Here is a 27,540-nt window from a genome sequence, read left to right as displayed (position 1 = left end):
TTACTTTACAACATGTGTAATGCCCAGCTAATTGCAGTTCAGCCACTGACCTAGTCTTAAGAGTTTCTGTAAAATGCGAAATCCACCGGAGATCCTATCTAAACACATGGAGGTGGGTAGTCCAGGTCTAGAAAGTGGGTTTTTACTTTTAACTAATGTAAACAGAACTGTTGTAAAAATACACACCTACTTATCTCAATTGCACTTCGCTGCTGGTGTTCCATAGACAAATTCTAATCATTTGTTCCTTAGCTCTGAATTCCTGGGCAAAGCATAAAACACTGATGTGTTATTTGCACAAATAACACAGGAACAAACTGCCATGTTGTTCCTAGCCCTGTTAGCTTCTATCTGATGAGACATGTCTGGCTGCGTTGCTTCAGCTCTGTCTGTGAGTGGTCCCGATTCAAGGTGGGCAAAGCCATGAATACTAATTTACGGGTTGACGTAGATATGGGTGCTTTTCCTGATCGACTCGGAGGATTTTTCTGAATATTTTCTTTTACTAGCTACTGCAGAAAATGGAGGTTGAGGAAGAGTTTCATATGCAGCATAAGTATACAACTCAGACAGACCATTTGTATTTAATATAATTTTATTTCTAATTTTTCCCATTTTCTCCCCAATTAAGCACAGCCAATTACACAAGCCACTCATTCGGATTCCCCCTATCACTAGTGATTCCCCAACACACCAGGAGGGTGAAGACTCGTACATGCCTCCTCCGATACATGTGAAGTCAGCCTCCGCTTCTTTTCGAGCTGCTGCTGATGCAGCATTACTGAGTAGTCAGCGCACTTTGAGGATAGCGCAGCGGCTCAGTTCTGATACATCAGCTCACAGACGCCCTGTGCTGCGGACATCACCCTAGGAGTGATGTGGGGAGAGAGCGCCATCTACCCACCCGGAGGGAGCAGGTCCAATTTTGCTCCCTCTGAGCGCCGGCAGCTTGAAGACCTATTGTATTTCAAAAAGAACAAGAAAAAAGTGGATTTTCTTGAAGAATGAGACCTTTGGGAGTAACAGTCTTTTCTGTCCAGGAAAGGCTTTGTACTTGATTTTGGAGATTTGCTGTGAGGATTTGATTGCATTCAGCAGTGATAGCTGTTGTGAGGTCAGGGTATTGCATGACCCAATTTCTATTACATCATTGAATAAATTCTGCATCATCATTATTCCATAGAATTCCAGAGTTTCACTGCTCCATATCATGTAGTTTTGTGTTTGTTTGCTCCATAAAGTGCTATTTTATTGGCACCACTCTACAGGAACTAGACATGCAGTGGGGGTGCATTTGCACATCTGCACAAGGTTAAAAAACATTTGGATCTATAGTGAACATGTCTTGCATTATGGCAAGAGTTTACCAACGGCATGTGTGTATATACACACTTATTCATGTGTGTGAGTGTGTGGAAACAAGAAAATGAGACCAGGAGAGAGAAGTGTGTGTCTTCCCTCAGGTTGCAGGGCTGTTTTAGACGCCTGAGGTGTCATGTGGTACAGTCCCACTAAAGCAGCCCTGTGCTGTGAGGCCTGTTATTTTTACCCCGCTGCACCTGGCCTGCCTGTAGACCTGCTGCGGCCTGCTTCTCTCTATCTCTTTCTCTCTCTCTATCTTTTTTCTCTCCTCTCCCTCACTACAGTCAGGTGTTCCTGAACATACACACAGGGCTTCATACCTGCAATTAAGGTTCCACCACAGCCTGGCTCTTGCTCTCCATCTCTCATCGACTTGTTCTCAGACTCTCTGTCTCTCTCTCTCTCTCTCTCTCTCTCTTTCTCTCTTTCCCTTGGCAGTGTGTGGGTTTGGGGCTAGGCCAGTGCCTCTGATGGCTGTGGTATTATCTCCCGTCCTTTTAGCCGTGGCCCTTAAAGAAATCATTTGTAAACTCCCCAGTGTAATTATGGAGACTTATGATTAATTGTCCCATAAAATTAGCCTCAGTCTCACTTTCATTTTTACTGCTACGAATATTAATTAATGTTAACTCTCTCTCTCTCTCTCTCTTTCTCTCTACCCCCCCTCTCTCTCTTTCTTTCCTCTCCCCCCTTTTTCTTTCCCTTGCTTCTTTTCTAAAGCACATCTTTTGAATATTCATCGTGGGTGTGAAAAATGGCCCTGGGCTCGGGCTCAGTGTTAGTGTGCTGACTCTCGGATATCCCTAAAAATACATATCTGGAATTAAAAAGATGTGTTTTGGGTCATAAATAATATTTACAGGAGGTCAGTGGGTGATGTAAGCAGGCACTTATTTAAATAACGCCGCTTCTTTTGGGCCGGAGGTGTCAGGGAATATGCAAAGGAGCGTCCCGGCTTTTGTTTTCATGTAGAACATGTGTCACGTTTGAATTGCTGCATGTTTATTTAACCCTTGTGATAAATGGCAAGTTGAATGAATCCTATTAAATCTCATTCAGTATATTGTCAAACTGTAATGTGGAGAACCCAATGTCACCTTGAATAAAGTATCTGGCCAAAGAATACATTTGTGGGATAGTATGGTAATTCACACTTAGCTCTGAATCCTATTAGCATTACAATCACACTGTAAGCGTACAGCAGCAGGAAAGCAGCTCTGGGATAAACCAGCCAGGTATCAGCTCTAGCTCTGGTTTAAAGCTACGCTAACACGAACAGGTACTAAACTATCAATATCGGATGAATAATGTCGAACTATGAATAGCTTAATGAGCGTGTTTTTTTCCTCTCTCACGCTGGAGGCTGCGTACATTGATTTGAGATATATTTGTGGGCCTCGCCGCTTCAAGAAAATCCCAGCTGAATACAAAAAAGAAGGAAGCAGAACCTTTATTAGCCAATAGGCTCAAATTTATGTACTGCAAATGGTGCAATTGGATCCCACGGGAGCAAATCACCTCTCTGCATGAGTAAAGCAAAACGGCAGCATTACAATGCCCTTATACAAAAGCATCGTAAAGGAGCTCTCAGTTCTTTGGAGATAGGTATTGATGAGCTGTGGAGATATATGGAAGCACAAATTGGCCTCTCTCTCAGTGCCAGCAGGCTTAGAGAGAGAGAGCAGGGCAGTCGGTGGAAGTGGAGGACGTCTGTGTCACTTCCTGTTTGGATAGCACCTCTCTGCAGGAGCACTTGGCCGCTCTCCACAGAGGAAATGCACCCGAAATCGAAGCCTCGCTTTGAGCTTGAACGCGTAATTGCCAGAGATTTCAGATAATATTGATCTTTTTGTAGAAAGAACCTGGTAAAGAATGGGCCAATAAAAAGTAAAACCCATGCAATTAATTTAATTACACGCCATTAAACTGCCCCAGGGGTTGTACTTACCCTTCATTACTTAGGTTATTTATGCTACTCCACACAAATCCTAGTTGCCCAAAATCTAAATCTCCTTCTTTTACAGTGTAAATAAAACAGTGTTTTATTTGGTGGTCATCTCTGGGGTCATTTTATTTATTGCTTTGAGTATAAGTATAAGAGGTTTTATGCTTGTAATTTTTGATTTTTTGCTCTGGGAGTTTTATGAATCATATACACATTTGGCAGCAAATCAAATCAGCAGCAATGCTATGTTCATTTTTAGGAATGCCCTGATTAAAAAAAATCATATCAATATCAGCCAACTAGTATTGGACAGATGTTTAGATTTGGCTAATGTTTATAAAAAGTATTTGTCCCCCCACAGATTTCTTTTGTTTTTGCTTTTTTGTCATACTGATATTTTAAAAAGCAGATTTTAAATGATTATTTTATTGATTAAAGGAAAAAAAATATTCAAACCTATTTAAACATTCAAATCTAGCCTGGTGTGAAAAAGTGTTTGCCCCCCTAACTAACTAACTAACTTGATTGTGCCACTCTTGAAAGCGACAACTGTAATCAAGCTTTACTGACAACTGGTAATGAGTCTTTCACATCTCTTTGGAGGAATTTTGGTCCACTCTTCTTTACAGAATTGTTTTAATTCAGACACATTGGAGGGTTTTTCAGCATGAACCGGCTGTTTAAGGTCATGCCACAGCATCTCAATCAGACTTTGACAAGGCCACTGAAAAACCTTTATTTCGTTTTTTTTAGGCCATTCAGAGGTGGACTTTGTTGTGTGCTTTGGATCATTGTCCTGCTGCAGAACCCAAGTACGCCTCAGCTTGAATTCCTGGTTCCATTTATTACCGCAAGTTGTTCAGGCCCTGAAGCAGCAAAGCAGCTCCAGACATTCACACTACCACCACCATGTTTTACGTTCAGTATGATGCTCTTTTTCTGAAATTGTATGTTAGTTTTACATCAGATAAAACGGGATAACACGTTCCAAAAAGTAAAACTTTTTCACATCATTTCAAGGAAAATTTACCCAAAGTTCTGAGGATTATCAAGATGTTTTTTGTCAAATGTGAGACGGGCTTTTGTGTTCATTTTGGTCTGCAGTGTTTTTTGTCTTGGAACTCTTTTATAGAGGCCATTTTCAACCAGTATCTTTTTTTATTATTGAGTGATTAACACTTTTCTCTAATACTCCAGGAGTGGCATAAAGTTACCCAAAAGCAGTGTGTAAGACTGGTGGAGGAGAACATGCCAAGATGTATGAAAACTATGATTTAAAAACTCTGGTTCCTCCACCAAATATTGATTTCTGAACTCTTAAAACTGAATGAATGTGAACTTGTTTTTTTTGTCTTTGCATTATTTGAGGTCTGAAAGCTTTCATCTTTTTTGTTATTTAAGCCATTTCTCATTTTCTGCAAATAAATGCACTAAACGACAATATTTTTATTTGGAATTGGAATTTGGGAGAAATGTTGTCCGTAGTTTATAGAATAAAACAACAATGTTTATTTTACTCAAACATAAACCTAAAAATACCAAAATCAGAAAAAAACTGATTCTTAAACTGAAGTGGTCTCTCATTTTTTTTCCAGAGCTATATAGCATACAGCTTTTCCTTTTCCTTCACACATGGTAGGTTGCTAGTATAATCCACCCTGTCCACTTGAGGACAGATTTGTTTGTTCTTTATCTCAAAAAACTATGAAGCCAAACGAACCAGGATTTAGTTGTTCTCTTCTTCAGCCTCTTCTTTGCATCATTTTTTATCTATTCACTCATCCTTATTTCCATTCTAGCTAGTTTTTCTAGGTAGTGTAATAACTCTTTATTCCATTATTTATGCCCTAAACCAGATTTGTGCCTTTGAGTTATTATAACATTGTGTGCAGTGCTTAATGAAGTAGTAGGATGATTAATACTTTCCCAGTTTGGGCAAAATTCATGATATAGCCAAATCAAGTGTGATACTTATGGTCTTATTTGCTACTATCCATTCTTTTTCTCCCCCTTCACAATATTATATACTGTATTGACACACCCACACTACATTCTCATTGAGAAAGTGAGCGAGTGCATGTGATATATGTGTATGTGTGCTCAAACATCTGTGTTTTCTGGGGTCAGTTAGGTAAAGCTTAGGTTTTAGCTGCAGGGACACGACGCATGGCTGCACCTGCGATCGACTCCTCCGCCCGTAGTTCTGACACGCTGCATGCCTATGAATTATGGAGACAGGTAGGTATGAAGTGCATAACTTCACCAGCAGCTAACCCTTCTTTTGTGTCCACCCTGCTTTTTAGGCCGTTGCTCAGTAAATCAAATCAGAACAAAGTCGAACTGTGTTCCGCTTTCGGCTGTAGATTTATCTTTGTTGTAGCGTTGTTGCTTTAGCTTCACGCCGCGCTGTGTTTAATTTTTTCTTGCTGTCGTCGGTTGCATAAATCAAGCTGGATTGCTATGATTGAAAACTCCGGCTTAATGCAAAATTCAAACGGATAAATAACAAAGTATTCGGATTGGTTCGGACAGATTTTCCGTGCTGTTATTGGATAGGTGGCTTAGGGAGGCGGGCATATGTTGTCGTGAAGACGGCGATAATGAGATGCCGATATGCTTCCTGTGAGGCAGTCTTGCGTTTCCCTTTAAGTTCATGAGCAGCCTCTTTATTAGTGCTGCACTCCTCTTCCGCCTAATAATCCAACAACACAAATAAAATAAATTGTGATCAATGGAGGCGAGCAGAGACAGATGAGGACTCTGTCACTGCGGAGACATCGCCAATTTATCTCTTTAATGCATCTCAGTGGGGTTCCCTCTGAAGGAAGGAGATTACTGAAGACTTCTTCAGCTTAGAGCGAGTCGTACACACACACATGCCATCAGAAGACGGAGAAAAAAAGTGCTGCGTGCTTTACGCTTTATTTTATGCAATTCTTTATGCAGCTAGGAAAAAGGGTGGGGGTTGAGAAGTGTAGTTATTTGTGTGTGTCTATGCTTGTGTGTATATGTGTGTGTGTGTCTGTGTGTGCATTTGGGGTTGGGGGCAATAAAAAAAATAAAAAAAGCTCACAGTTAAAGAGCTTTTGGACCCCCAGGGCTGCTCTGAGCTTCAGACAGCACAACACCGAGCCTAGAGGAGCTCTAACCACTCCTCCCTCCCTCCCTTTCTCTGCTTTTCCCTCTCTTTTCCCTCACTCCCATTCCCTTTCCCATGCTTCACTTATTCTCCTCTTCTTTAATGATGTTTTACACTTGTTCATTTATCATAACAAATGAACTGCAGTTAATATGTTTGAACACATGCCCGATATTATTTACTGTATTTTCTGATCGTCCTCTGATCTGAAGCATTTTATAATCTGTCCTTCCTTACTGCCGAATTGAATATTTTTTTTGTATCCTCAACTAATAATTTGATTTAAATAATATAACATAACAATAATAATAATCCTCAATCCAGTTTTCTTTTTCTAAGCAGTAGTATGTAGACCTCCAAACAAGAAAGTGCTGTAGAAGTAAGAAAAAAAAAGGAAAGTCGGGGAAAACAGCCTGCTGTCTTTGACACACAACCCCCAATCCTTAGCCTCTCCTGCTCTGAGAGCAATTGTCTGGTATTTCACCAGGCCCAAGGTCAAATTTAGCTCGGCTCGTAAATTGTTTTGTTTGATGGCCTACATTTGCCTCAATAGCAGGGGGAAGGCCAGCCCCATAAAACCGTAAAAGGGGGAGCTGCCGACCCTGGGCTTGGTTCTCTGCTTTGTTGTGCTTTGGAAGCAGGGCTGAGGCGGTGACTGGAGATGGGTACGGTCTGTTGTTGGTGGACAGAAGACTAGGGGGCCTTGCTGCTCTTGGCCAGGCCGTGTTTGTGAAAATACAAAGAGCGTTAGTGATCTTATTGTGTGACTTTGAGCCACACGGCACATCACGACTCCTTTTAGTTCAGATCAGGACAATCCAGTCAAAACGATCTATCCATGTAGATCCACAAGCCAAATAAAGCTTAGATTCCATATATTTATTATATTTATTCCATATGGTACTCTTTTACTCCCTTCAGGCCTGTCACAGTAATTGTTATTAAAAAATAACTATATATATATATATATATATATATATATATATATATATATATATATATACAAAGCATGGGCATAAGCTCTGTAATTTTTGATGTAATTTTGATCTTAGCATTGCCCTATTGGGCTAACTTAGTAGTCTTTAACGTGAATGAGCTGGTTTAATTGTTTTAAAACATTTTTTTTTATTTTACAGATGATTTATTCATGTAGGATATTGAAACAATTTATAGTGCAATCCCAATTTTAAGTTATTTAGTGAATATAAGTTATTTAGTTATATAAAGTTAATTGTTCTCTAAAAGTAATGCCTAAATGCTTTATTCCTCTACTTTATTAGCAACATGTCAGTGGCTAAATTTTAAAATGAGAATAATATTGTATGGGACAGTAAACCATCTAAAATAAAAAAAATCTAAAAAACATTTTTTTTTTAGCTTTTAATATCAACGCGCCTAATAATTATGACCCAGCTTCTAAAACTGTTGTTTAAGCTTCACTCCAAAAATCCCTTATAGATATGTTACTACATGTCCAATCAATATATTAACTGGTTTTAAAACTGGTTTTAAATTATAGGAAGAACAAAATTATGGACTGGAAACTGTATTCCAGGACTTCAGCCATAGAAGAACCACATTTGGTTATTTAAAAGAATAAATACCTTCTAAATTGGAAAAGAATCTATACATCAAGTGAAGCTTTTAATTCGTATAAATTTTGCGCTCAAAGAACTAATTTACAGACATGGTCGTATCATATTAAACCAAATGTGGTTCTTCTTTGTTTTTATATTGTCTAGTTAACAAAACACCTTAACTTGATCTACAGAACAAAAAAAAGGTAACTGATTAGTGAACTATGATAAACAGATTTCATGTTAGAGCAGTAGTTATACAGTAACAAAGACTCCTAAAGAAATGATCTCGTTTCAAACAGAGAACATTGCGTCAAAATATCCGTTTCAGAATCTCATTGGCGGTGGTTTAAGTCATTAGTGAAGCGTGAGCCGTGACGGTGATGCTCACAGTGGTTCAGGGTTTTGAACCCAGGCTCTTCCCCCTGTGGGGGCAACACACAGTGCCTGGCACAGGCAATTAAACTACAGGGAGCATAAAAGCACCAGAGACCAGCATTTTAATGACTTCAGAGATTTGTGATTAATGAGCTCAATAGTTATTGATAGTCATAAACTACACACAATTAAATGCAAGCCATTTACCGAAGATCCGGGGATCTTAAATCAGATATGTCTACTTTTTTTTTTTTTTTTTTTTTTACAGTATGTGCTTATTACACTTACGATGTTTGACAAGCTTGTGGAAAATGATGCGAGATCATTGGTAGAGTGATACGTTTGTTTAAGAAATCTTTCATTTCAAAAGGCCGGGCTGTGAAACTTGCAGTAGGTTAAAGGGAAATTTTCTCTAATCTATGGGAAAATCAATGCTGGGCAATTGATTGGTGAGAAAATACCGCTAGTCATTTTGATTGTTAAATGGAATCCTCCTTAATGACCAAAATTGATCTTAATAGCGTTTCCCCCCGATAGCTCTCACAGTGACCAGCCTGAATAACCCAGCACCTCTCAGAGTATCACAAAAGATCAAATCGGCAGTGATGCTATTATTTTATACTGCAGTCATGATAAAAGCTACTTTTATACCTTGCTTTTAGCTGCCTAATCTGAGCCATCTATTCCTTATGTATATATTCCTGTTGCTGTGCTAAATAATGATCTATCATGACAGTTAAACTTCTTTGGGCAAAATCAAGTCTTAACATTTGGGAAAAGTCAAATATGTAAAAATATTTTATTCCAAATTATTTTGGAGCATTTCTAATTCTATTTACACAATCAAAAGAACAACTGCTTCACATTCTGTGTCAGTGAATATTATTATTATTATTATTATTATTATTATTATTATTATTTTTATTATTATTTTATTATTATTATTTTAGTTTCCTTTCTTTTTTCAATAAATAATAATATATTTTGTTGCACAAATTGTGATTGCTCAATTCTTGAAATGATAAATTAGTAACTTTCCAGCACAGCTTTTTTTATATTTTCTTAGTTGATCCCATTTCAGTGTTAAATTTGCCAGATTTTATTACACTAACCCCCCCAAAACAATAAAGCAAATCTAATTAAAAATCCAAGCCAGTACATTTACTTTGAAACCTCCCCCCCCCTAAAACACAATCTGTACATCCCATATTTGGTGTAAACAACAAGCTTTCTTAAATTGTAGAAGATTGTTTGCATATTATAAATTTCTTGTGCACCATTTTGAATATTTTTAAAATCCAAAATCGCAAATTAAATCTAAATAAATAAAAATAAACATTTAATATTTGTTCCAATGTTTTCAATTCAAATTTGTGTTCTCTGTAGAGTTTTTGAGCTGTTCTCTTTTTTAACCTGGGGTGATTTCATTTTTTTTATGTATCACTGAACCAAAGTAAATGTATTTTTTTCTTTTGTACACTTCTTTGATGATCTATGACAATAATGAATCTTAAATCTTAAAAATAAGACATGCTACCTAACCCTACTGTCCAGTCTGTGTTATATAAGTGTGTTTGTGTGTGTGTGTGTTTGTGTGTGTTTGTGAGTGTGAGATGCTCTGTTTCTGCTGGGCTCCCAGTGAGAGGTGTGTAATGGTGCTTGCTGAGTGAGCAGGGCAGCCTCAGGGCTGTGGAAGTGCTGCTGCTGCAGCATCGTAAATTGCCTGCTGTAGTCCCCACAGAGCTAACCCACCAATCAGAGCGCAGAACCGCCTGGCTCGACACACCCGCCTTCTCCACACCCCTCCCCCAAGGCACACCTCACATCCTGCTCTGGCCTTACATGCATTAAGGTTTACAACCACACACACACACACACACACACACACATACATTCACGCACGCACGACTACATCTGTATCTCATTAACACAGTTATAATGAGCAGACACACCTGAGGGTCCTGGGTGTGATCACCCCCCACACACACATACACACATTGTATCAGTAAACACAGTACAGACAGTGTGGGCATATGACACACCGTGCCTGCAAGAGCACATATTCCCTGTGTGCACACATGACTCAATATGTGTAGCATAATGGCCAGGTCTCAGAAGTCGAAAAAATAATCAACCAGTTTGCTCTGATCAAACCCCATCAATTACAACTAAGTAATAATCAAAATATAATTTTTTACATTTTTCCAAAAAATTCCAAAACATTTTCTTAGTATTTAATTGATCCAAATTTACAGATCACATACATCCATGGCATTCTTAAACTCAGCATTGACTATCTACCACTGTTATAATGATTTCTCAGTTCGATCCTTATTCCTAAGGTCCCGATTTGTTTCAATGTCCATTCGTTTAAGGGAAATTTCAGTTACAATAAAAATGTTATTTTAAATATGAAATGTTGTAACTATACAAGGAACACTCAAACTTCCATTATTAAATTTTAGTGTTTATATTATATAGACCTAACACAACAGTAGCCTTCTTTTTTAACATCATTTAATGTAACTTTTTAACGTAACGTTAATGAGGCATCGAAAGTTATCATTTTCAACAACGTCGTATAGACGTATACACTGACAATATACTGATCAATTTTGCATTTATTTGCAAATAAAAGTGTGAAATTTACCCATACCCACTTGTTCAGGTGTAAAAACGTAACACACTATATTAGGCAAAGCGACAATAAAAAGTCAACAAGCAAAATGAATAATTTTAAGAGAGGAATCTTTATTAAATTCAAAGGAAAATACACTCTTACTAAAATGTTCATCACCTTTGTTAAAAAAGCCTCTTCCCCTGCCCGGTAGTCACTGGGGACAGCGCTTCATGGAGAACACGATGATAATTCCACTATTTAATTCACAAAAAAATACTGAGTTACAGGTTAATCTACAGTTATCCCAGCTAACAGTTCAACCTTTTACACTAAGCGACCACTGGAAGCTGCTAACGAGCCAGCATGGTTTAACTTAGCATGCTAGCAGGGGTTAGCTTAGCGCACCAGCCGCGTTTGGTACTCGGAAATACGGCTAACACCGTAACCTGTGAATCGGCTAACCCGCTAAGCTAACAGTAGGTTCACACGCTCAGGTCATACTTTAAATTAAGTACAGGCGAAAAAACAACACTGGAAAACAGCTTAAAACAGTGCAAAATGTACTAGTTTGATAAACACATGCAGCAGTGAGTGGAAATACAAAAGAAAATTAACTTACTTGCATTTGTACAGAAACTACCACAGTGAATCACACTTCACGACCATAGCGGAAGTAGGTAATTTTTGCATAATTCTGCTTTGATAAAATTTTTTTTTTCCATTTTTTAGCCTTACAAATGCCTTTCGTTATAGTGTAAATTTTCTGTTTTTTTTTTTTTTTTTTTTAAACTCTGCTTGCAGTAGGGCTCAGTAAGTGGAAACGACACAAACAGCAGAAACTGCAGTGTCTTTACTCATGTACTTTATACACATGCACACATGCATGCACACTGTAATCAGTCAACAAACGTATCACAGCGCTTTCAGACCTTCCCCTATACACACACACACATTCTGTAGATACATTATGAATGGTCAGTATTGCAGTAGTTGGTTCACTTCCAGAGCTCAGGGCTCCAGTCTTTAGCCTCCCAGAGAAAATGAGCTCCATAAAGCCTTCAGAGCGGAGGGATAAATGTGGGCCGTGCTGGCCTGCTATAACTCACACTGCGAGCTTCTAAAGTAGCAGCAAGAATTATAAGAAATGGTTTCCAGCATTGATCAGAGTGCAGCCCAGAAATATTAACGTGCTAAAAACCTGCTAAACGCCTGCAGTCTCTCTCTCTCAGTATCTCTCTCTCTCTCTCTTTTTTCCCTTTGTTTCCTTATTCATATTTTCTCAGGTATGCTCTCTCATACTCTCCCCCTTTCTCTCTTTTTTGTATAATCTTCATTCTTTTGCCCATATTTTCAAATTTTCTCTTTCACTTCCTTTGTCTTTTATTGTCTTTTACCACTTTGTACTTTCTCTCACATTTTCTCACTTATGTGCTCTCTCTCTCTCTTTCTCTGTCTCTCTCTCTCTCTCTCTCTCTCTCTCTTTCTTTGTTTTTTTTTCTTATATTATCTAACTCTTCTCTTGCTGTGTCTATTAATTTTTCTGCACTTATGGTCATGGCTCATTCTTAAACTCTTCTTCTGCATTTTACTTTGATCTTTATTCTACTGCATTCAGTCTCTCTTTATTCTTTATTCCCTTGCTTACTTTCTTGTGAATTCTCCTTTTTCTGTGTGCTCTTTCTGTCTCTTTCTCTGTCTCTCTTCTTCTCTCTCTTTCTCACTTTCAGTCCCTTCACATTTTTGTCTCCCATTTTCTATATATTTTCCTTTTATTGTATTGATAATTTTCTTTCCCCTTCTCTGTCTATTTTGTCCCTTTATTGCATTGCTCACATTTTCTCTCTTGCTATCTCTCATTTTCTCTCCCCTTTTCTGTCTGTTTCATCCCTTCATTGCATTGCATTGCTCACATTTTCTCACTTGCTATCTCTTATTTTCTCTCCAATGCTCTGTTTGTTTCATCCCTTTATTGTATTGCTCATGTGTTCTCACTTGCTATCTCACTTTTTCTCTCCACTTTTCTCTCTTTTTCTCCCTTTATTGCATTGCTCATATTTTCTTGCTTGCACTGTCTTTCTCTATCTCTTTCTTTTATTTTCCCTCTCTCTCATTCTCAAACTGTTTTTTTCATCTTCTGCAGTTCTTTTTTCATCTTTTCTTTCTCAAACCTATTTCCTTTTTCATATTTGTTTTCATTTTCACACTCTCTTGTATCCTCCCTCTCTCGTTTTTCATCTTCTGCAGTTCTACTGTTTTTTCTCTCTTCTATATTTATTCTCTCAAACTGTCTTTTTCAAATTTCACTGTTTCATATTCTCTCTCTCTCTCTCTCTCTCTCTCTCTCTCTCTCTCTCTCTCTCTCTCTCTTTCACACTGTTGTTCTTTTGCTCACACACCTCAAACTCTTTTTCATGTGCAGTTCTACTTTCATCAACTCTCTTGCATACACACATTCTCTCTCTCTCTCTCTCTCTCTCTCTCTCTCTCTCTCTCTCTCTCTCTCTCTCTCTCTCTCTCACTCTCTCTTTCTCTCGCTCTCTTCAGCTGAAAGCTTGCCAAGACCGTCTGCTTTATGAGCTCAGGTTAAATCCTTTTTAAAAATTTAAGTAACACACTCCTCTCGACATGAATCTCAACACCCCCCTCTCTCCCCCACCCTCTCCTCCCGCATTAAAAAAGCCACAGCGGCTCTCTTTTATTGTCTTTTCGGAAGTTTGTTCTGGGACGAGTTATAGTGATAATAGAGGAAATGCTGAGGGCAAATGTAGAGAGTCTGTGACGGTAATCAGCTCCCTGGCTGTGAGTTTAACACTCATATTAATTAAGTATAATGAAATTCAATGAGAAATGCCCACTGGATCAGTGCAGCCCATCCATCTTCCACATCCAGTGCAGAACCCTCTCTCTCTCTCTCTCTCTCTCTCTCTCTCTCTCTCTAGCTCTTGCGCTTTTTTTCCTCTCTCAGGATGAGGAAGTATCGTTTGTTCATACATGTCCAATACGCACTGGGACTCAAATGAATGGCCAGCGCAATTGCATCCTTTTATTAGTTTAACACTACCATAAATATGAGGTCCAAATCCGAATCTAAATTTAAATCTGATTGTGTCAGGTTTAAAGCAGCCGGTGTCGCCGAGCGAGCTCCGCTTTGACAAATGAACATGACAGACAGGGGAAAATAATTTGACAGGTGACAAATGTCGAGGTGCGATAGCATCTGAAAGCTGGGCTACCTGAAATATGACTTATTCTATTAAAATAATTCACTGAGGATATTGAATGTTACTTTAAAGACCTCAACAATTTGATAAGCACTGCCTCCATAAAGTCCCTAATAGTGCTAATTCAGTTTACGAGAAATGCTTGTCAGGATGCAGAGAGAAGGAAAGGAAAGGATACGTTGGGTTGTTTGTTGTTTAGTTGCTACGTTGTTGTTATTCTGTTTTTTTTTATATGGCTCAGATATATATTAATTATTAAATCTGTAATTTTAGCCAGTGATCTATTTTAGATCATGTGGAGGAGAGGGGGGTGGGGGCTCTTTTAAACAGAATAAGAATCAGTTAAGACCATAGGGTTCATTGATAGAGTCATGATAAAGTGAAGAACTGTGTGATGGTGCTGTTTTAAAGTTTAATACACTTAAACAGTGTTGAGCTAGAAAGTGCAGTTCATGCAGAAACTGTGAGTGTGTGGTCAGTTGTCAGTGTGCAAATCTTCTGAAAGATAGAAGTCAGAAGTAAAACGCTTGTTTTGTGGTTATATTTTGGCTTGAGTCTCTGGTGAGTACACAGTCTCTTTTTCTAAACTGTCAGATAGGATCATAAAGCTTAAAGCACAAAATCCTGCAATTGGTTCTACTATTGTGGCAAATTTGATGGTTGTAGCTCGAAAACGTGACGTGTAATTTAAAGTTTACAGACACTTTAAGCGAGTTCCTGTGGGAGTTTTTTTCGCCACAACATTTTTTTTTCGGGTCGTTATTGCACGAATGCTATTGGACTTATCCAAAAGCTGTATACAAGCACACACTGCACAACACGCTAATAAGTCACTAATGGTTGGGATTATAGGTGCACCGGGTTCTCTTAACATTAAGAACAGCTGTTTCTGTGGCGTGAAAATAGCGCAATTATATTAATAACAGAAAAACATGATCTCCCTAATCTTTTCAGCATGTCTAGATTAGCATGCTGAAGTGATTGACCTCGCCCCTGTAAAACCGCACCGTACACACACGCAGTAAATTCCAGTACACACAGATGGAATCTATTGCATTCAAGCCGTCCATCTGGTGGCAAATCTGTCCAGAAGTTGTGAGGATTTTTAGCCGTCAGCACAAGAAGCCTGAAGTTTTGAGAGGTGAAGACATATTTCGGGCATCTGCTTAAGTGTAGAGGTGGACCAACTGCATGCTGGCTTCAGCTTATGGAATCTAAGACTGCATGAGCACCACTTTTTTATATACGTATTCACCTTTTAGAGTAGAACTCGAGTGTTAAATCGGTGAAATAGAAGTTGTGTTTAAAATTGTTTTTTCATTAATTTAATATGGTCTAGTTTTGGTATAACGCTGCTTTAGTCCGGTGGATAAGTGGGAAACAATAGGATTTCTGCTCTTGCTTATGAATATTTGTACATGCAAACATATCACCTCTGATTGGCTAACAGCACTGCGAGGCAGTGAGACGAATACACTAATAACAGTCTTTGCAATGTCATATGTTATTTTACAACATGTGTAATGCCCTGCTAAGTGCAGTTCAGCCACTGACCTAGTCTTAAAGTCTCTGTAAAACGCAAAATCCACTGGAGATCCTATGTAAACCTATGTAAACACACAGAGGTGCGTAATCCAGGTCCAACCCAGAGTTGGCTGAGCCGCAGCAGAGCCGCCCACACAGTTGGAACAAAACCCCAGGGTGGATTTTTACTTTTAACTAGTGTTAACAGGACTGTTTTAAACATACACACCTACCTATCTCAATTGTACTTCTGTTACTACTGCTGTCGGTGTTCCTTAGACAAAAACAAAAGTGTAAAAGAGTAAAACAAAATTCCTGTTTCATGGAATAATATGCAGCAGTAAGTGAACAAAAATCACTGTGCTACGCATGTAAGATAACTTAAATAATCAAAATATCAAAATATCAAATATTGCAATAAATATTGTGTGTTGTGCCAATGTTTTGAAATATTATAATATATTTCTACCACATTGCCCAGCTCTATCTATGCATGATTACATATACCACGTATCGATAGTGGAGTTATATCATATTGACCAAAATTAAGAAATATGTTGTGATATCACTGGTTTTAATATATATACTATGACAGTTTTTTTTTAAATAATATTTTTTTTGCATTATAAGGCGCACTTTAAATCCTTTAATTTTCCCAGAAATCGACAGTGTGCCTTATAATCAGGTGTGTCTTACATATGAATTTTACCAGTCAGGTTGTAAAGAGTAGTAAAGCCACTCTGCTGAAGTACAGCTTTAAACAGAAGTTTCAGTGAAGTTTCTCCAGCGCCGAGGCTGGAGCAGTAGCGCTAGCTCTTTCACCGTGAGTATATCGTACTATAGTCTGCATGTTTGCTGTGTTAAAACAAGGTACAAGGGACGAACCGCTAGCTGATAGTGCCCTGGCTTATTGGAACACTCAGGGTTCCTCAGTGTAGCTCTGTCTGGTGGCATTTACTAGTGCTAATCTCTGCTATCGCTGCAGTTAACCACACTGTTGAAAATATTGGAAATCTAAGCTTACTGTAATTAAACAGAAGCACTTTACTTACTCAAATAAACCGCTTTCAGCAGAGAACTCTTAATTTTATTTTAAAGAATTACATGTTTGTTATGCATCTTATGTATGAAAATAGGCCAGAAAATATATGTTCATTGATAGTGCCCTTACCCTACCTTAAAGAATGTCTTTAGATAAGAGTTTCTGCGAAATAATATATAAATATATCAATGTTGATGATGATCATCAGTATCATAGTTAGCATTATAAGATGAAGCAGGAACCATGGGCTGATAATGTGATCTGCTCAGCCTGTAGAGCAGAGCGGATTGCTGTATAAACAGTCGGAAAATGACAGTCCCATGTGAGCCCTTCATTTTCATTTCACTCCCAGCTCAGCAGATTTCTGCTGCTCTGCGAGACACGCTGAAGAGCTCTGCAGTGAGGTCAGAAATCACGGCTCGACGAATGAGCGAATGCAGGGATGAGATGATCCCTGAAAATGGAGGACACACTGTTTACTGAAAGGCTTAGATGTTTCTCTTCCCATCCTGTGTTCTCATTTTTACTTTTCGATTTTTTCTGATGACCAGTGTGTAGTACGTATGTTAGTAGTAGTTATGCTCTTAGCAGCTCATAAAAAGTCTCAAAAAGAGTACCTGAACAAGTTAAATGGCCATGTCTAAATTTATTTTCTAACCTTTTTTTTATTGCTTACTAGTAAGAGGGTGTTTTTTTGCTACTGTCCCTTTTTTAAGGCACTATTAAAACTTGATTTCTATTTATTTGTGCTATTTACAAAATATCATTATCACACATAATTATCCAAAATAATAGCAGATCTTACATAATTATACTCTGATCCGTTTTATACCAATAGGCCACCAGTTCAAAAAACTCTACCACCAAAGAACCTGAAACTCCCCTTATAACTTCAGTAGGAGGTTGGGTTTAGTTTTCATGACATCACAATAATGGTGAATTCAAAATGGACTTTATATGCAGCTTAGTTTCCATATATGGACTGGACAGTAAATGGTGTGTATATATATATATATATATATATATATATATATATATATATATAGTAACACAAGCAATGTGTTTCTCAGTTTCCCATGATATCGGCTCTTTAATGATATGAACACTGTGTGTTGTTTTAGCACACTGGCTGTAGCTGTTAGGTTTATAGATCATGGTTGTTCAGATTCAGTGAGTGGACTTGGCTGGGATATATAGCGAACAGCGCTGTATGATTTAATGCCTGAGTTAAAGGTATTTTGGGTATAGGTTGTTTTGTTTGCTTTGATTGGCCGAAATTTGAATTTCATTTGGCTGAAAGCTTATTGCTGCACAAGTCTGCTCTGAGTCTTGAGCGGAGAAATGTTTTTTTACTCTGCAGCTCTTTTCCATCTGACATTTCTCCCTCTCTCTCTCTCTCTCTCTCTCTCTCTCTCTCTCTCGCTTCTGCTCTGTACTGCTTTCCTTTATATCCCTTCCTTCATCTTCACTTAATTCTTTGCTCCTCTTGTCTATACTTCTCTTTTTTTCTTTATAATCATCTCCTCCATTCTCAATTTCTCAAATACTTTCTACTCTTTGCTTTTCTATCCTATTTCCATATCCTCTATACTACCTCTCCTCTATTCCTCTCTCTACTGTTCATTTTATATATACTCCACTTTACCCCATCCTCTCCTCTATACTCCTTCTTTTCCTTTCCTCTCATATTCTCTATACTCCTCTTCTCTCCTTTTCTCTCATCGCCTTACTCCTCTTACTCCTCTCCTCTTTACTAATTCCTTTCATTCCTCTACACTCCCTTCATTTTCTCTCCTACCATATTTTTTCCTCTACTCTATACTCCACTATACTCATCTCCATTTTACTAATTGCTCTCATTCCTCTTCTCTCCCTTCATTTTCTCTCCTACCATATTTTTTCCTCTCCTCTATACTCCACTATACTCATCTCCATTATACTAATTTCTCTCATTCCTCTTCTGACCTTATGTCTTTTCTCTTCTCCTCTATGCTTCTGTGTACTCCTCCCCACTATACTAATTCCTCTCATTCCACTTCTCTCTAGTCTTTTTTGTCCTCTTCTTTATACTATATCCTCTCATTCCTCTTCTCTCCTCTTGTCTTTTCCCCTCTCCTCTGTACTCCTGTATATCTCCTCTATACTAATTCCTTTTATTTCTCTTTTCTCCTCTCGTGGTTTCTCCTCTACACTCCTGTATATTCCGCTCTTCTGTAATAATTTATCTCATTCCTCTTCACTCTAGTGTTTTTTCCTCTCCTCTGTACTAATTCCACTAATTCCTCTCATTTCTATTTACTCTTCTTTTCTCCTCTTTTCTATACTCCTGTATACTCCTCTCCTCTATACTAATTCCTTTTATTCCTCTTCTGACCTCTTGTCTTTTTTCCTCTCCTCTATTCTCCAGTATATTGCTCTCCTCTGTACTAATGCCTCTCATTCCTCTTTCCTCGTCTTTTTCACTCTTTTCTACACTCCTGAATACTCCTCTTCAACTCCTTATTCCTCTTCACTCGTTTTTCTCCTTTCTTCAATACTCCTGCATACTCCTCTCCTCTGTACTAATTCTTCTCTTCTCTTCTCTTCTCTTCTCTTCTCTTCATCTTGTCTCACTCTGCTCCTCGTTTTTATACCCGTCTCCTCTGGTTTGTATTTGAGGCCGTTTAGGAAATGAATGAATAAAGTTTTCAGTTTCATTAAACAGATTTTGTATGATTTAGCGTTTGTCGTGCACATGGCTTGTTTCAGGGATTGCCGTTTGGCGTTTTGCTCTGGAATGCATAGATAACCTTGGGCCCAATAAATACAAAGTGAAATGAAGACAAAAATGTTGATTAGGTACAATTGTTCTCATTCTAATTATCTTTTATGTATTGCTTTGTTTTTTACTTCTTATTGTCTTGCCACGCTGCCACAGCTTAGTGTTAGTGAATTTATGGAGGAGAGAAAAAGCATGCTGAGGCTATAACTCACTGAGTAAAACAAAGTGTCTTATTTACATTAGATATTACACACACACACACACTCACACACACTCTCTCACACAGAGGCACCCATATTCTCACAATAATTCCACTTTCTGCTTGCTGTGAAAACTGTAATAAAATACTCACAATATATTTTTCTATTTCTTTTTCATAAAATTAGCCTTATGTTGGAAAACTTGCGTCTTTTTTCCATTAAATGACAGTCTGTTCTTTTAGCACTCTGAGTGATGAGGTGGCTTTACAGAAATAATTTTATTTGTTCATATTTTCATATTGTAATACTGCTGGTTAGGACCAATAAGGCTAAAAAGAAAATGAAATGAGAGTCTAACAAATGCATTGTTTTACTGCTGCTGTTGCCTTTCACATCACTGTAGCTTGTATTCTAATGCAAGGCATTCACCTCATTAAGCCTGTTTGTTGTGTCTGTTGTGAAATAAGCATCGCAGAACGGTTCTGTGCATTTATTAACTGCACCAAATCTCCTGCAGAACCAGCTACAGAACCACCATGCTGGAATTTGCTGCATATGTTGTCAGTCTGTTTATTGCCATATCTGTATGGAGGACCAAAACTGCCAAAATTAAAAAATAAATAAATTAATTAATTAATAAAAATGTAAGTAAATCACTCAAAAAAGTAGTATGGTGATTAAAACAGTAAAGAATAAGTATAATTAATATGAAAATAAATACATATACATAAAAATAAATATCTTAAATTGTTATTTATGGGTTTAATTTCTCTTTTGATTCTTTTGTTTATTACATATATATTTATTTCTGCATTCATTTATTTCCTGATTTATTTATTTCCCAATTTATTTATTTCTGTTTTTCCTTTTCCTTATATGATAATGAAGGGGCTGTCCAACAATGATGTCACAGTGTCTTAGCATTCCTATTGGTTAATTGATGTCAGATTGATTGTACATGTCTTGCCCCTTTGGCAGTAACTTTGGTTACGTAGAAGATTATTATAAAACACGCCCCTTCATTATCATATAAGGACAAGGAAATACAGAAATAAATAAATCAGGAAATCAATGAATGCAGAAATAAACAAATTAATTAAAAAAATAAAAATATATTTATTTTTATATTAATCATAATTATTCTTTACTGTTTTAATCATTATTTTTATTGAGTGATTTGCCTACATTTTTATTTTATTTTATTTTTCCTTAATTTTGGCAGTTTTGGTCCTCCATATATCTGACTTAGTGTTACTGTAAAACATATAAAACTAACCAGCTTTGGGAGAAAACACCTGCATTCGGAATCATGTAGTGAATTCAAAGGGTTAAACGAACTAAAATACTCTGTGAGCATTTAGGTGAGCTTTTAACTTACCCTGTGCAACAGAGAAAACTCTTGGCCTTCTTTTAGTTTGCATTTCACTAAAAACGGGAAAAAGTTTGCAAACACTGACTAAATCCCACTCCAGCATGTTCACATCATGCACCATCATGTGTACAGGACATATAGATAATTCAAATTATGTTACTCTCCTTCCCAAAAATTACAGAAAGTACAGAAAATACATATATAATATAAAAGAATGGGAGACACTATATGTACAATACAACAAGGACACAAATAGACATATGTGAGACAGAAGACAATAGTGCAACAGTGATGGGGGTGAAAATAAGATTTATAATATAAAAAAATGAGAGACACTATATGTACAATACAACAAGGACACAAATAGACATATATAAGACAGACGACAATAGTACAATAGTGATGGGGGGTGATTAAGATGGAATGACAGTACAAGTATAAACAGAACCCGTATAAAACAGTAGTGCAAATATGGTTATAATAGCTTAAGGCTGGTAAAGTGAATGAGTGCAGTTGAGTGTATAGTTGCACCCTCATTGCATTAGCAGACAACCCTTAAAAATCACAGTTTAGACAACAAAATGCGCACTTGTTTCTAAAAGAACGGTGTGGATCTTTCCTGCCTGACTGTCAGCAGTGTGTACAGATTTGTAGACGCAGTGCAGTGAGATGAGTCTCTCATTCTCTCATTATATCAGCTCCTCTTAATGCTGCGTGTGCAGGGCGAGCAGAGCTCCGGGGCTCGGGAGCGGAGGAGCATCAGGTCCTGGCTGGCCTGATCTGCTCTTTACTGCTGCCGTTGGCTGCCGGCCCCAGCCTTCATTAGGCTCAATCTCCAAATCCTCATTATTAATGAATGTAGGAGTTTGGTGTGTGTGTATGTGTGTGTGTGTGTGTGTGCACTGCTCATTCTGTAAATGGCAGTCCTGTTGTCCTGCCACAGGGCAAAGCTTACGGCTAATGCTGAGCACCATCCTTCTAATGGACCCACAATGAGTGCCAGCTACGACATCAACATTTTAAACAGGGTTCTTACCATTCTGTTCAGACAGCCGTGTCTTTAACTTATCACACATTTCAATTTTACACCCCCTAGTGAAATAAAGTAGATTAAAGTATACTAAGCATTATTATGCTATAGTGTAATGCACATTATTAATCAGTATATTTAAAGAGTGCTAAAATGTAACAACATTTTTTGTACTTATTATACTTTAATTGTATAAAAATAGTACGAAAGTCCTACGTAAATTGTGCTAAGCAAACTTAACTGTACTAAAATGCAACTATTTTAAATATACTTAAGTAACACTTAAACGTACGACTTCATGTATATTAGAAGGTACTAAGAATTGATGTTGAATATATATTCAGTACATTAGAGTGCAAATATGCTTCTTATTCCTGTCTTTTGTAAGTAGCACACTTCTTGTATACTTTGTTGGGTATAAAAATATACTTTAATATACTGTACTGCAATTTTTAGCCTGTTACAAATTTACTTTAGGTTTTTTGACATTTAAATGTTATTTACCACTATATCCTATAATTTACTTATATTCATATTTTCCTAATTATAATTACAGAGCATTGAAATACATTTTACATTTTATACCTAAATATATGCATTTTTTAAATGTATCAATGTAGTAATATAATTTAATTTTTAAAAAGTTACATGAAACATTGTACTTTAAGTGAACCACTGTAACAGTTGTTTTTGACACACTTGTACAGAAATGTACAAAAGTATATTTGGAAAGAAGTATTTTAGAAGTGTATTCAATTACATTAAACTGAAAGTGTACTTCATAGTAGTCTATTTTTTTTAAATACACGATATTGTACTTTTTTTAGTGTATGATCAAATTTTACTTTCAAACACTTGATGAAATCATAATATTAATGTACTTTTAATATATTTTAAGTAAGTACATAAAACTGTATATTTACAGCATACTTAGACATTTCTCAATATGTTTTAAGTACAATTAAGTATCTTTTTTTTTCACCAGGGCCGTCTTTCATATATATATATCTGAGGCTTCCTATACGGTTCTTGAAACTAATAATTACTTGCTTTTATTGCTGAGTCGTATATTCATGGATCCATATGACTGTGTTTATTGTTTCTGCTCAATTCTTGGTAACTCGCTGGTTTAGAATGTCCTTGGGCAGTAGTGCTCTACCTGTAGAATATTGCTCATATTATTGATCAGACAGCGTGGTTTAATTCTGTCGTGGAGTTGGTGTGGAGCTGCCGGAGCGGAGGGAAATCTTTGGTATATCAATAACAGGAAACCGCAGGGAGAAAAATAATGGAGCATTTCAGAGCCCTGCAGGCAGTGGAGTTTCTTAGAGAGAAACTTTGGTTAAGATTGGGCTCACAACTGTGTGTGTGTGGGGGTCGGTGGGGGCGGGAGAGCATGTGTGTGTGTGTGGGCGTTAGGGGTGGGCAATATGGCTCTTCAATAATTTCACAATACTTAGGGATATTTTCGCTATAATGATATTCTTGGCGATATGACAAAGCATTAAATACATTAAAAAACATTTACAGAACACTACTATTAATATTTTGCATACAAAATCAATATGTATATATTACACACCTCTACAGAAATCAATGACCCAACATGTCATGACATTAATAATGCACTTCATATGTCCAAGATTAATGTAAAATATATGATACTGGAACGATATAATTTTATCTTTAGTAAACAGCTCTGGAAAAAATAAGAGACCACTTAAAAATGACGAGTTTCTTTGATTTTACCAAATAGATGATCACAAGCCATCAAACCAAGCTGAACTGCTTAAATTGTTGCACCAGGAGTGACATAAAGTGATCCAAAAGCAGTGTGTAAGACTAGTGGAGGAGAACATGCCAAGATGTATGAAAACTGTGACTAAAAACCAGGGTTATTCCACCAAATATTGATTTCTTAAGTCAAACGAGCACTCACAATGTTAATCTACTCTAGATTTCTCTCCTGAAAACTGTTTATTTAAGTGAGTAACGCACTTCCATTCATTTACAGTAAGCTTAGATTCCTGAATTTCTAAATGCTAAAGCATTAGCATTAGCAGCTAACCGCTGCCAACTGACAGAGCTACACTGAGGAACTCTTAGTGTTCTGGTAAGCCAGGGTGATATTAGCTAGCGGTGTATCCAATGTAGCTTGTTTTAACACAGCAAACGTGCAGACTATAGTCCGATATACTCACATTTGAACAACAAAAGAGCTAGCGCTGTGGTTAAATTGTGTCTTATAGTGCGAAAAATACGATACTATAAACCATGTAACAATATAATACCCCACTCAATGTGTTCGCATTCTCAATTTCTCATTCTGTGCCTTGAGGTAATGCTTTATAATCAATTTACATGCATGACATAATCGTTGTATCTGTATATGTGGTAATTTGTGCATGTGTGTTCATTCTTTTTGTGCTTTATTTTGATTGGACGGGTACAGGTCACCATCACAACTAAAAAAAAAAGTTTTTAAGGGGACCACTGCAGCATTGTTTAAGGAGTTGATAAGCGGCGAGAGTGCGCAGTTGTAGTGCAGAAAATGAGCCAAAGAGTTGATAAGCGGCAAGAGAGCGCAGTTGTAGCGCAGAAAATGAGCCAAAGAGCTGATAAGTGGCGAAAGTGCGCAGTTATAGCGCAGAAAATGAGCCAAGAGTTAATAAGCGGCAAGAGTGCGCAGTTGTAGCGCAGAAAATGAGCCAAAGAGTTGATAAGCGGCAAGAGTGTGCAGTTGTAGCGCAGAAAACGAGCCAAAGAGCTGATAAGTGGCGAGAGTGCACAGTTGTAGTGCAGAAAACGAGCCAAAGAGCTGATAAGCGACGAGAGTGCGCAGTTGTAGTGCAGAAAACGAGCCAAAGAGTTGATAAGCGGCGACAGAAGCTGTACATGTGACGTAAGTATGCAAAGACATGTGACGTGACCAGAAGAACTCCAGTGAAAAGCGACCCGACACCCCAGTTTTTAGAATGAACATATTAGGCTTGGGATGGTCGTTCCAGCACACTGGTACCATTAAACACAATATTTTATCCCTTCTCCACTCAAAAATGCTTCTGCTTTCAGATTACCACTACTCTGTCCACATAACACTCAGTGGTAAATACAGTTTTCCATTCTGGGTCACCTTTAACACAACCACATGTGCGTGTGAGAGTATGCTTGCGTGTGTGTATGTGTGTCCTTTTCACCCTGTTTGTTCTCTGGAGGTTTATTTGCACTAGCAAACGTCACTTTTTCCACCTCTAGCTTGTAGTCCTGCGGTAATCTAGCCTCATAGAAGGTGTGGGGGTGAGGGAGAACAACAGCAACCATCTGTGTCCCCCACACACACACCTCTCTTTCAACACTCTGACCGTCTATAGAACACACACATGTGCGCATATATATATGCGTACTCATGCAAATTTACATGGACGCAACGCAACCTTTATCTCTACATACATCACTAAGTCTGTTTAAACACATGCAGGCACGTGCGCACACACACACACCACACACACACACAGTGCCTTGCCTTTGTCTGTGACACTGGACCCTGAGCAGACCCATCAGTGATCACTCAGTGTGTGTTTGAGAGATCACAACGACACACATGAAAAGAAATTAGCCTTTAGTCTTTATGAGGAGCAAACGAGAAAGACCAGCATGATCCGCTCAACATCAAAGCACACAGTTTAGACCTGCTTACATCACATTCAATCTCTGCACCACCCTATTCTATTCTATAGATGAGAGAAACTCATCCAGGCCCCGCCTCTTTTAATTAGACTCTCTACAAATTCTGAGGTTCTTGACAGTTTAATAGCATTAAATAAGAATATCCTACTGATTTATAGCTATTATGAATCATGCAAACTATTATTATACTTTGATGCCAGTCAACAATTAGCAGAGTTGTATAGAAAGCAATTTAAATATTTAGAACCCTATTTTGACTAGCTTGATTAAGGACGTGTCGTTGTGTCTTTGGTATCGTGAAGGTGCAAAAAATATGCATTTTACAGCTCAAACCGTGCAAAAGGCATGATCTAATTCTCTTAATAATAATGGGCGTGATTTGGCCGTAACATGAAATAAACCAATCAGTGTGTCACTTGTCATTCCCTTTAAAAGCCAAGTGCACTCTGACTTTGGCATGTTGATATCTTAACAGCGAGAAGCAGAGGATACTGACCTGCAGCTCATTTAACCCTAAGAACCCCATTGATGTAAATTGTGTCAAAAACCGTGCATTGTTTATACAGCTTAATTACTCAGGAATGCATCAACTCATACATTGTGACCAACAGGAAACTCTATTGTTTTTGAGAAATCTATTGTGAAATACATCTAAAAAAATAGGCTTACCTTCACATTTCCCTGCTTTATTCTATTTGCCACTTACTTTTAACTGTTTTGTGTTTTTTTTTCCAGTTTGCATATTTGTATATTAATTGTGTGTGTATTATAATAATAAAGTATCTATCTGATTATTTTGTTAAAGACCTCTTTATTTTAATAGTTACTGTTATTATAAGCAGCTGACAGTAAATATCCTGTGTACTAAATTAGGTATGCAATTAGGTAGGAATATTGGCCAAATTGACCCAAATTACTTTACTAACTCTTAGCCTGCTATGATTGTTAAGGTTTTAGCAATCTGCATCCTAGAGGTGGGAATATGAAGAAAAATATATCTGCCTGGTGCTGCTCATGTATTTTGTCACAGTAATAAGCCGTGTAATAAACTATCATCAAAATCCTTATACTTTCAACTAATATACACTCTAATCTAACTATTATCAAAACCTGATCAATTCTATGAAGATTAACAAATTTTGGAAGCATTTAGATCTCAAATGATGAAATTTTTGAGCAACTCAATGTCGTCTGGTATAAAGAACAATAATAGCATGTGGCTGTCTCCTAACATAACTGTGTTATAATAAGTACAATGGGAACTGACAAAAACTGAAAAAAAACACATCAACATAGCCTGGGGTACAAAGGGTTAAGGCAACAGTAATGTTACTTTATTTTTTATTCTGTTTATTGTTGAGGTAAAGGTCAGGTTTGTGCTCTACAGCCTGTCCTGACTCTGACAACTAACTGTTGTCTAGGTTCATTTCAGTCAGTGGAGCACCTGTGTTTTCTGCCGCCAAAATAGCAACACACAAGAAATATACCTGAACATTCCTCACTTCCAGACCACCATGTCCATCAGTGTAGATATATTCCTAAACTCCTAAACTCCTAAATGTATTTTAAAGACAATAGAACAAGGCGTGAAAATAGACTGTTGATGGGGTGTAAGATAGGAATGAGCATCGTAGCGTGCCTAGCAGAGAGTGTAAGATAGGGCCCATAAAGGTGGTTGAATG

The sequence above is a fragment of the Astyanax mexicanus genome, chromosome 11, assembly GCF_023375975.1.
Source record: "Astyanax mexicanus isolate ESR-SI-001 chromosome 11, AstMex3_surface, whole genome shotgun sequence".
In the NCBI taxonomy this organism is placed as follows: Eukaryota; Metazoa; Chordata; class Actinopteri; order Characiformes; family Acestrorhamphidae; genus Astyanax; species Astyanax mexicanus.
This window is presented reverse-complemented; position numbering follows the sequence as displayed.